This window comes from Canis lupus, chromosome X (genome assembly GCF_048164855.1).
Source record: "Canis lupus baileyi chromosome X, mCanLup2.hap1, whole genome shotgun sequence".
NCBI lineage: Eukaryota > Metazoa > Chordata > Mammalia > Carnivora > Canidae > Canis > Canis lupus.
Window position 1 is genome coordinate 35,886,079 of NC_132876.1, and position 10,506 is coordinate 35,896,584.

Consider the following 10,506-nt stretch of genomic DNA (forward strand, 5'->3'; position numbering starts at 1 on the left):
AATCTTAAAGATCTAGCAATGCATTTTCCCTCTGGGTTCATGCTGCTGTGAATGGTCAGAAGATTCTAAAGATGGCCTAACTGATTTGATGATCATGCCTCAAGGTTCAATGTAGCTACCATGCATAGCTATGCATTTTTTACATTTATTGTTAACAGCTCATCCTCTGCCCTAACACTTCTAATACATAAAAAAAATTTAATAGCTCTTGGCTAGGGCCTAGCACATAGTAGGCAGAATAAATATTTGTTGACTGGCATTTAATGACTAACTGTACAAGTTGTAGCAGAATAATACAGACATTGTCTTGAAAGTGGAGTATGACTTACATTAGGCCAGTGGTTCTTATCAGGGGATGATTTTGCTACTCATTCCCAAGGGGCATTTGGCAAGGTCTGGAGACATTTGGGGCTGTCACAAAAGAGAGTGGCCTCTACTGAATAGATGCCCCAGGAATGCCACAAAACATCCCACAATGCACAAGATATTCCCTTTAAAAAAAATGTTATCTGGTCCAAAATGTTAAGAGTCCAAGGTTGAGAAACCCCAGATTAGTCAGATAGGAGATATGGAACAATTTGGCTTTTTAAAAGTGGATAAGGAGGAACAAATAAATAAAGCACAGAGGATTTTTAGGGGAATGAAACTGTTTTGTAGGATATTTAATGGTGGACACATGTCATTATACATTTGTTGAAGCCCATAGAATATGCAATATCAATAGTGAATCATTTTTTTAAAGATTTGTTTTTTGAGAGAGAGAGAGAGAGAGAGAGGTCATGCGAACAGGAGGAGGGAGGGAGGGAGAGAGAGAGAGAGAGAGAGAGAGAGAGAGAGAGAGATAATCCTCAACCAGGCTTCCAGCTAAGCACAGAGCACAACGTGTCTCAATTCCAGGACCCTGAGTTCATGACCTGAGTTGAAATCAAGAGCCAGCCGCTTAACTGACTGAGCCACCCAGGTGCCCTCAACATCAACGGTGAATCTTTTTTTTTTTTTTTTTTTTTAGATTTTATTTATTTATTTGACAAAGAGAAAGAGAGCACAAGTAGGCAGTGTGGCAGGCAGAGGGAGAGGAAGAAGCAGGCACTCTGCTGAGCAGAGAGCCTGGAGAGCCCAATGTGGGCTCGATCCCAGGACCCTGAGATCATGACCTGAGCCGAAGGACACTCAACTGACTGAGCCACCCAGGTGCCCCAACAATGTATCTTAAAGTAAGCTGCAGACTTGGAGTGATAAAGATATGTGTGTGCAGGTTCATGAACTGTAACAAATGGTGCAGGATATTGGTAATGGGGGAGGTCCATGTGTGCATATGAGCAGGGGGTATATGGGATCTCTGTGTTTTCTGTTCCATTTTGCTGTGAACCCCAAAATACTCTTTAAAATGGTCTATTTTTAAAAAAGTATGAGTAGCTGGAAATAGAATTTTGGTTTTCAAAATATAGTCAGGTTGTATTTATTGTGAAATATTTTGGAGGAAACTGGATTTAGACTATAAGGATTATCTGATGCTTCAAATTGATAAATGTTGTCATGTGACATATTTTCCTAAATTAACTTTTTCTTTCCATACAGTTTTTGTTAAAAGGGAAATTATTTCCATCAGCTACCTTAGTTAAGATCAATTTCCGGTGTACCTGGGTGGCTCAGTGGTTGAACATCTGCCTTGGCTCAGGGCGCAATTCCGGGGTCATTGGATTGAGTCCCTGCATTGAGCTCCCCGCAGGGAGCCTGTTTCTCCATCTGCCTGTGTCTCTGCCTCTCTCTCTCTCTGTCTCTGATGAATAAATAAATAGTATTTTTAAAAAAAATTTTTTAATACAATATCAAGATCTAGAAAATTCTGTGATACAAAAAGAGAAGAAAAGAGTACTAGTGAGAGAAACTTCAGTCTTCAGTCTGCTAGACTTACTGGCAAGGGTAGTCAGTACAATCTGCTATATCCAAAATTCTATTCACAAAGAGCAGCATGATCTTGTAGATCCAAGTTATTTCCAATAGACCAAAAATAGACTCAAGACTATAAAAAAATCTCCCAACCAATTCTTTTTTTAAAGCAGATATTCCTCGAATTACTGAAATATAAACATTATTGAGGACTTTTAACATTGGTTGGTGTTCTGCTTATTTTTTTTCTTTTTTCAGACTTCAGAAATTAAATGTCAAGCACTGTAATAACAAAGTGCGAAGATTATACATTTAAACTCATGAAAATGCAGGGAATGTGCAGGACTCTCTAAGTGACAGGACATGTGCAATCTGTATGTCTAACTATTACAATTATAAGAAATAGTTTATCCAAAACCCAACATAATTTATTGCCTAGCATTTGGAATTTCATGCTATTATCATGGCCTACATATCATTGTGACTTTTATGAAAGGGAAGATTTTTTAGCTTTTGCCAAGTTCAAATACTCAGCCAAGTATTTCATTCCCAGGAATTTTTTTTTTAGTACCTAGAACCATAATCTATTATTATGGATATAGTTTATGAATCAGTAAGACTGGCTACTTCCTCTGCTGAACTCCTCAAGGTCAGGGACCATCTCTTATTCATCTAATAGTACAATGCCTACCTAGTGCACTTCCTGGCATCACTAGAGAAGATCAATGAATGTATATTGGATTTTATTGACTATATGAGCATTAACTGCTAACCATTCACACGTGAAAATCAGATTTCAAGTAATTATACATCATTAAACCCCATCCTGTGTTCATTTAAATTTCATATGTTTAGATTCTCAGGAAATAAGAAATGGTTTTCTCATATATGAGTAAAACTTCCTAAACTATGCTCTGCGGATATCATTTTTTAATTTGAAAAACACTTATGATCTAGGAGTGTCCTAACATTTTTACCACATGAATTATTGCATAGTTAATGGCATAGGAACTCCATCAATGTGAAATATCTATAGGATTTGTAGACTCATGCTATATTTACCCTATATTTCCCTAAACCAGTTCTATCTGATCATTTTTTAAAAGATTTTATTTATTTATTTATGAAAAACACAGAGAGAGGCAGAGCCATAGGCAGAGGAAGAAGCAGGCTCCCTGCAGGGAGCCGGATGTGGGACTTGATCCCAGGGCCCCGCGATCATGATCTGAGCTGAAGGCAGATGCTCAACCACTGAGCCACCCAGGCATCCCCAATCACTAAAATTAGTATATTGTCAGTCATCCATCAAATGTTAATCCAGTTTGTTGAGTTACTTCTGATACTAAGATCACCAAGATCAGCTGGAATTGCTGACAGGAAAAGGATTTTTCCATAATGATAATCAGAGGATTTATTCAGCCCTTAAGTTCCAATAGTATTTATTGATCCACTGCTTTGATTATTATACAGAATTCATTTTCTGGATAGGCACAATAAGAGAGAGAACTTCAGTTTCTTTTTTTAAGATTTTATTTATTCATGAGAGACACACACACACACACAGAGACACAGGCAGAGGGAGAAGCAGGCTCCTCTCAGGGAGCCCGATGCAGGACTCGATCCCAGACCGGGATCAAGCCCTGAGCTGAAGGCAGACGCTCAACGGCTGCACCACCCAGGCGTCCTGAGAACTTCAATTTCTAAAATGGCATAGGAGGAAGAGACTTTTCTTCATAGAGCTAGAATGTGGTATATGGTTATCATTACATATCTTTTAGGAAATCAAATCTTCTAGGAAATCACAGACAGATGTACAATTTAAAAAAAACCTTGATGATAGCTGAGCAAAAGCCACTCAAGACAGAAAATCGTTAAGTTCTAACTTCACGGAGTTCTAACTTGCTGTACAATGTGAATCTCGGTTTTCCCTCCTTAACTGTGGAAGGAAGGAAAACTGGAATTATTTTTCTACTAATGCCTTCAGAAGTGAAAGTGATAACAACTGTCCAACTTTAGTAGGAAACAGAATTCGTGGTTTCTGTGTCTTCACCGTTTCTTTCACAGGAATAAAAGATTTGGAAATTAAAAGTAGGTACACAAAGAAAGATCCATCAAAACGTTAATACTCAAACTATGACAATAACAACAGAAAAAACAAGGAAGGTATTACTCACTTGAGAGTGGCTCTAACCTCTCCGTGAGTGGAGACACTTCCAGTTGTACCTCATGGAGACAGTGGAGGTTTGTATCTTCTAATTTAGTGATCCTCACACTTTACTTGCATACAATAATCACCCAAAATTTGTCATAATGTAGATTTCAGGGGCACCTGGGTGGCTCAGTCAATTAAGCATCTGACCCTTAGTTTTGGCTCAGGTCATGATCTCAGAGTCAGGAGATCGAGCCCTGCATTGGACTCCACGCTGGGGGTAGAGGCTGCTTAAGATTCTTTCTCCCTCTCCCTCTGCCCCTTCCTCCTCCTCTGTCTCTCTCTCAAGAAAGAGAGGGAGAGAGAGAAAAAGAAAGAAAGAAGAAAAGAAAAGAAAAAAGAATGTAGATTTCAGATTCTCTACCTCTGGAGTTGCTGATGCAAAACCAGTATTTGAAATCGGGATCTAGTCATGTTCTCAAGTGGGGTTTCTAAGTTTTTCTTAGATTGAGACATAATTCACATACCATTCAAATTAACCCATTTAAAATATACAATTCTAAGTTTCTTAGTATATTCACAGAGTTGTGCAACCACCATCACAATCTAATTTGAGTATTTTCATCACCCCAAAAGAATACCCATACCTATTAGTATCACCCTTTATTCACCCCTTCCCCCTGGCCCTGGCAAACATCTACTTTCTCTATATATAGATTTGCCTATCCCAGACATTTCATATAAATGGGATCATACAATAATGTGTTCTTTTTTTTTCCGGATCTTATTTATTTATTCATTCATGAGATACACAGAGACAGAGGCAGAGACATAGGGAGAGGGAGAAGCAGGCTCCCTGTGGGGAGCCTGACGTGGGACTTGATCCCAGGACCCCAGGATCACAACCAAGGCAGATGCTCAACCACTGAGCTACCCAGGTGCCCCACAATAATGTGTTTGTTGTCAGGCTTCTGTCACTTAGTGTTTTCCAGGTTCATCTATACAGTAGATACATCTGTCAGTACCTCATTCTTTTCAGTGCCAAGTACTGTTGCATTGTGTGGCTATGTAACATGTTTATCCATTCATCGTAGATGGACACTTGGGTTGTTTCCATTTCTTGACTATTATGCATAATGCCACTATGAACATTCATATTCAAGTTTCTGCATGGACATTATTTCTAAGTGCTTTTAAAAAAACCAGAAAGCTTTGTTAAATTGAGGGAACATTTCTTTTTCTTTTTAATAGTTTTTTTTTTAAGATTTTATTTGTTTATTAGAGATACAGAGAGAGAGAGAGAGAGGCAGAGGGAGAAGCAGGCTCCATGCAGGGAGCCCGACGTGGGACTCGATTCCGGGTCTCCAGGATTCCTGGATCCCGCCCTGGACCAAAGGTGGCGCTAAACCGCTGAGCCACCTGGGCTGCCCTGAGGGAACATTTCTAATTGAATACTTTTGTAAGTAGTCATGGGCGGTCCGTACAAAATAATGACTAGAGTGACCCATTAGAGCAGTGACCAGCCACTGGTAAGGGTTAAAGGCTTTCAGAGGAACTTTGATGATAGAATAGTTCACATTCTGTGGCAGCTGGAAAAGACAAAACAGAGACCAAAGAAAGAATGTAACGTTTTATCCTTATTAATAGAAATATATAAAAATGAGTGACTGTAAGAAGCAAGCCAGACCTCCATAAAGTGTCTGATCTCATCTGCCTTCTGACATGGTCAATAGCATAGTTTATTATAGTGGTTTTAAAGAAATAGTAGGAAAATTCAAATGCAGTTAGCCTAACCAGTTCATTGTGTGAGAAAAATATTAAAATGCCTAAGAGGAAACTGATTCCTTAGAATAAGGAATGAACCTAAAATACAGAAATAAGGGGAGAAACGCTATTATTTTCACTCCCACCCCTACCCCCTACACATGGTAAAAATACAGAGTGCGATTCACACAAAGCCTAAGCTACACTATGCCTTTTGTTCAGCTTTTCCTTGTGTTGTATGTGGAGCTAAAGTATACTTCTCTGGCTCAAAGCAGGCTTAGTAAGTCAGGCCTTTTTTTTTAACAACTTCTTAAATTCATGAATGGACTAAATCTATGGTGGAAGTTCAAATACCATCCATGTGGATTTTAGGCCTAGAAAAACCTCATCATCCAGAACTTAGACCTTTTCTCCCATAATTAAAAAAATGATAAAGATAATGATTAATTTGTTGGGGCCTATTCAATCACGTTTCTCTAGTGGCCACAAAAATCAACCATTTTTAATTCACTCTTTTCCCAGGTGTCTTAACCTCTTGCATGACAGCCAGCTAGACTGTGAACAAACTCTGATTTAGTTGTCAAAAAAGTTGATTTTTAAAAATCTGTTACTTTGTGTCATAGTGACTGATCTTTAGGCGTTCTCACAAACCTAGTTCTGTGGCTCTTTTGTAGGCAAAAGTAGGCTGTGGGGCTCTAAGAGTTTTTTCAACTTAGGAGAAATTAGCAACAGGGATGAAAATAGCTCTGTTGACTTATCAACCTAATAATCAGCAGCACTATTACCAAAGAAGATTAAAATATGGTCCTGCCCTGGAAGAGCCAATACTCTTGCTGAAAATAACGAGACACATGCATCATGGAGTTCGAGAATATCATAAGATATTACATTATCTCTGCCAAAGGAATTCAGACATGGGAGAGATAAACGTGGGCTCAAACAGTTAAAGATGACATTGTGGATAAAGTAAGATTTAAGCTGAGTCTGAAGTTTGGGGAGGATTTGATCAGAATAAGGGAAAAGTATTTCTGGAATGGGCAAGAGTGTGAACAGTGACTGAGCTGAAAGATTTAACATAATGTGGAATGGAAGACACATGCTTAGAAACAAATGAGAAGCAAGGGTATATAAATTGGAGAGCCAGATCCTGATGAGTCTTGGAAATTAGGCAGACATCCAGAAGCTGCTTCTGCCGAAACTTGGGAGAGTCTCACCAGAGCTGAGTGTGTCCAGCTGGATTTTATTCAAAGAGAGCTGCCTGACTATTAAAGAAATAAAAACCAAGAGTGGGGATATGGGGAAGAGGGTGGATAAGGAACTTGCAGATGTGGCCAATCCAATTCCAAGAATAATTAACCAGTGTATACTATGTGCATTCCAGGCACTGGTTTGGATGCTTCCAGGGATTAAAGGATGAACAAGGGTCCCTGATCTCGTGGAGTTTACAGTCCAGACGTGCATATTGCTGATGCCAGCAAGAAAGTAATGTATGTTTTAAATACAAACAAGGAACAAAGGGGGCACAGAATAAGCATTAATTCTATCATGCTATATTAATTTTATCAAGAGAAAAAGCGACTTTTTCATTCAATATGAAAAATATCAGGCTTTTAGCACTGGCAAGGTAGTGGGCTTGGTCAGGTAGGGGATCCAGCAAGTACAACAGAAAGAAGTAGGCTATGTTTGGGGAAATGCAAGAAGCTTAGCCAGTCACCAAAGGAGAATGCGTAGAATAGTAGAGAATTGTGTGAAAGCTGAAAAAGTTGGTTAGGGCCAGAGGGATGGAAAAAAAGTCAGAGAGAGGAATTTGGACCTAGCAGATGATTTGTAGTCACTGTAAGTTCTTGAGGGGGAGTGAACTGCTGTTCTCATATTTATCGAATCTACTATATGAAAAGCCCCAGGCCACGAAAGCAGCGTGTGAGTAATTAGCCTGGCAACAGTATACAGAACATATTTGAAAGTGGGTGATATTGAGGTCAGGAAGGTCAACCAGGAAGATGTCTTTTATAGTATCTGTTATAGTAACCTAAGGGTGAAGAGATGAGAGAATAGTGGAAGGATAAAAGAGAAAAAGGAGTCAATACATGAGCCACATTTCAAAGGAAATGGTGTTAAGTTGTCATGGCTAAGAACATACATCCCATAAAGTAGATGAAGGAGCTAGAGATGCCTGATGTATAGAGCCCCAGTGATTAGGAGACTCTTAGTTTCAACTGACAAACACAGAGATTATATTGCAAGAACTAACTGAATTGGGGTGGTTGGGTGCTACGGTATTTATTTCTAGTTGATTTGAAGTGTCAGGTGACCAATATTCCATTGGATTACTCTGATTAAAACATGGATCTGAAAAAAAAAAAAAAAACAAAAAAAAAACATGGATCTGGGAGATATTTGAAGCCACAAGATTAAATGAGTTTCTGAGGAGTGAGGGAAGGAAGGAAACAAATATTTTTTAATGCTTTTATGTTCCAGACAATGAATGTGAAGAAGAAAAGTAGAAGTGTGAAGAATAGAGTCTTGGGCGAAATGTCCAAAGTTAAGGGACAGGGAAGGGGTCAGCAAACAAGAAGGACTAGAAATTGTCAAAAACGTAGAAAGGGAATCTACAGACAATGTGTTGCTGAAAACAAAGAATAATTTTAAGAACACAGGGAAGGATCAAATAATTTGAGTATTCAGAAAGATTAAAAATGACAATAAAAGCTTTGCATTTGGTAAGGCTCCTTGGTGACACTGAATTCAATTCCATCTCACAAATACATCTTGCACATCTCCTGTATAATTAGCATCAGAGGCCTAAAAACACCCTCGTGGAGGATACAGTCTAGAAGAAAGACTAGTAAACTGTCAATTACAAGACTAACTATTAAGTGCAGCATAGGGAGACATAAGATACTAATGTAGCACATAAGGTGTGCCACCTATCCCAGATTGGAATGATCTGGAAGGTTTTTTGGAGGAAGTAACATTTAAACCAGGACCTATAGGATGAGTTGGAATTAGCTAAATGAGAGGCAAAGGGTGACCTGAGCGGGAAATACCCAATGTGGTGATCCAGAGAGAAAAGGAAGTATGATCACTCAAACAACTGAAAGAAATAGAGATTTTGTAGAGAGATTGTTGAAGAGGTCAGCAGGGGTCAGCTGATGAAGAATGTTATAGAGCCGCAAGAATGTTATAGAGCCACATCAAAGACTTTGAATTTAATCCAGATTGGTATTGGGAAACTGCAGAAGGGTTTTAGCAGGAGAATGATACAATCAATTTTGCTTCAGAAAGATCCCTCTGAAGAAAAAAAATAGATCTCTCTGACTGCATGTACACTGGGGCAAGATTAAGTTCAGGTTGACCAATAATGAGGCTATTTGGGCAGTTTAAGAGAGAGATGATGGTGTTAATAGGAACGGAGAGGAGTGGGTGGACTCAATAAATATGTCAAAAGTAGCACTGACAGTTCTTGCTGACTAGTTGGTGTGGGAGATTTGGGGAAAGAGAAGAACCAAGAATGATGCCATTATTTTTGGCCAGGACAACTGAGTGGATGCTGATATGAAATACACTGGAACTTCCTCTTTTTCCGGCTGGAACCATGGAGGGTGCAGAAGAGAAGAAGAAGAAGGTTCCTGCTGTGCCAGAAACCCTTAAGTAAAAGCAAAGGAACTTCGTGGAGTTGAAGATCAAGCATCTGAGAAAAAGGTTTGCCCAAAAGATGCTTCGAAAGGCAAGGAGGAAGCTTATCTATGAAAAGGCTAAGCATTACCACAAGGAATACAGGCAGATGTACAGAACTGACATTCGCATGGCGAGGATGGCGAGAAAAGCTGGCAACTTCTATGTGCCTGCAGAACCCAAGTTGGCATTTGTCATCAGGATCAGAGGTATCAATGGTGTGAGCCCAAAGGTTCGAAAGGTGTTGCAGCTTCTTCGCCTTCGCCAGATCTTCAATGGCACCTTTGTTAAGCTCAACAAGGCTTAAGTTAACATGCTAAGAATTGTGGATCCATATATAGCATGGGGGTACCCAAACCTGAAGTCAGTGAATGAATTGATCTACAAGCGTGGTTATGGCAAGATCAACAAGAAGCGAATTGCCCTGACAGATAACACATTGATTGCTCGGTCTCTTGGTAAGTATGGCATCATCTGCATGGAGGATCTGACTCACGAGATCTATACTGTTGGAAAATGTTTCAAAGAAGCCAACAACTTTTTAAGGCCCTTCAGATTATCTTCTCCATGCAGCGGAATGAAGAAAAAGACCACCCATTTTGTAGAAGGTGGAGATGCTGGCAACAGGGAAGACCAGATCAATGGGCTTATTAGAAGGATGAACTAAGGTATCTACCATGATTATTTTTGTAATCTGGTCAGTTAATAAATGACTACTTTCAAATGGAAAAAAATAAAATAAAATAAAATACACTGGATGAGGAGTAGTTTTGACAATATAATATGATAAGTTCCGTTTTGAACATGTTTATTTTATTTTATTTTATAAGATTTTATTTATTCATTTATGAGAGACAGAGTGAGAGAGGCACTCTTCATAGGCAGAGGGAGAAGCAGGCTCTTCGCAGGGAGCCCGATGTGGAACTTGATCCCGGGGTCATTTCCTGAGCCGGAGGCAGATGCTCAACCACTAAGCCACCCAAGTGCTCCTGAACATATTGATTTTAAGGTACCCACTGGACATCGTA

General features: G+C 39.3%; 1 pseudogene; it reads left to right on the top strand.

Moving 5' to 3' along the window:
* Positions 1-9,378: 9,378 nt before the first annotated feature.
* LOC140628172 (large ribosomal subunit protein uL30-like) lies at positions 9,379-10,227 on the top strand (annotated as a pseudogene).
* Positions 10,228-10,506: the final 279 nt, after the last annotated feature.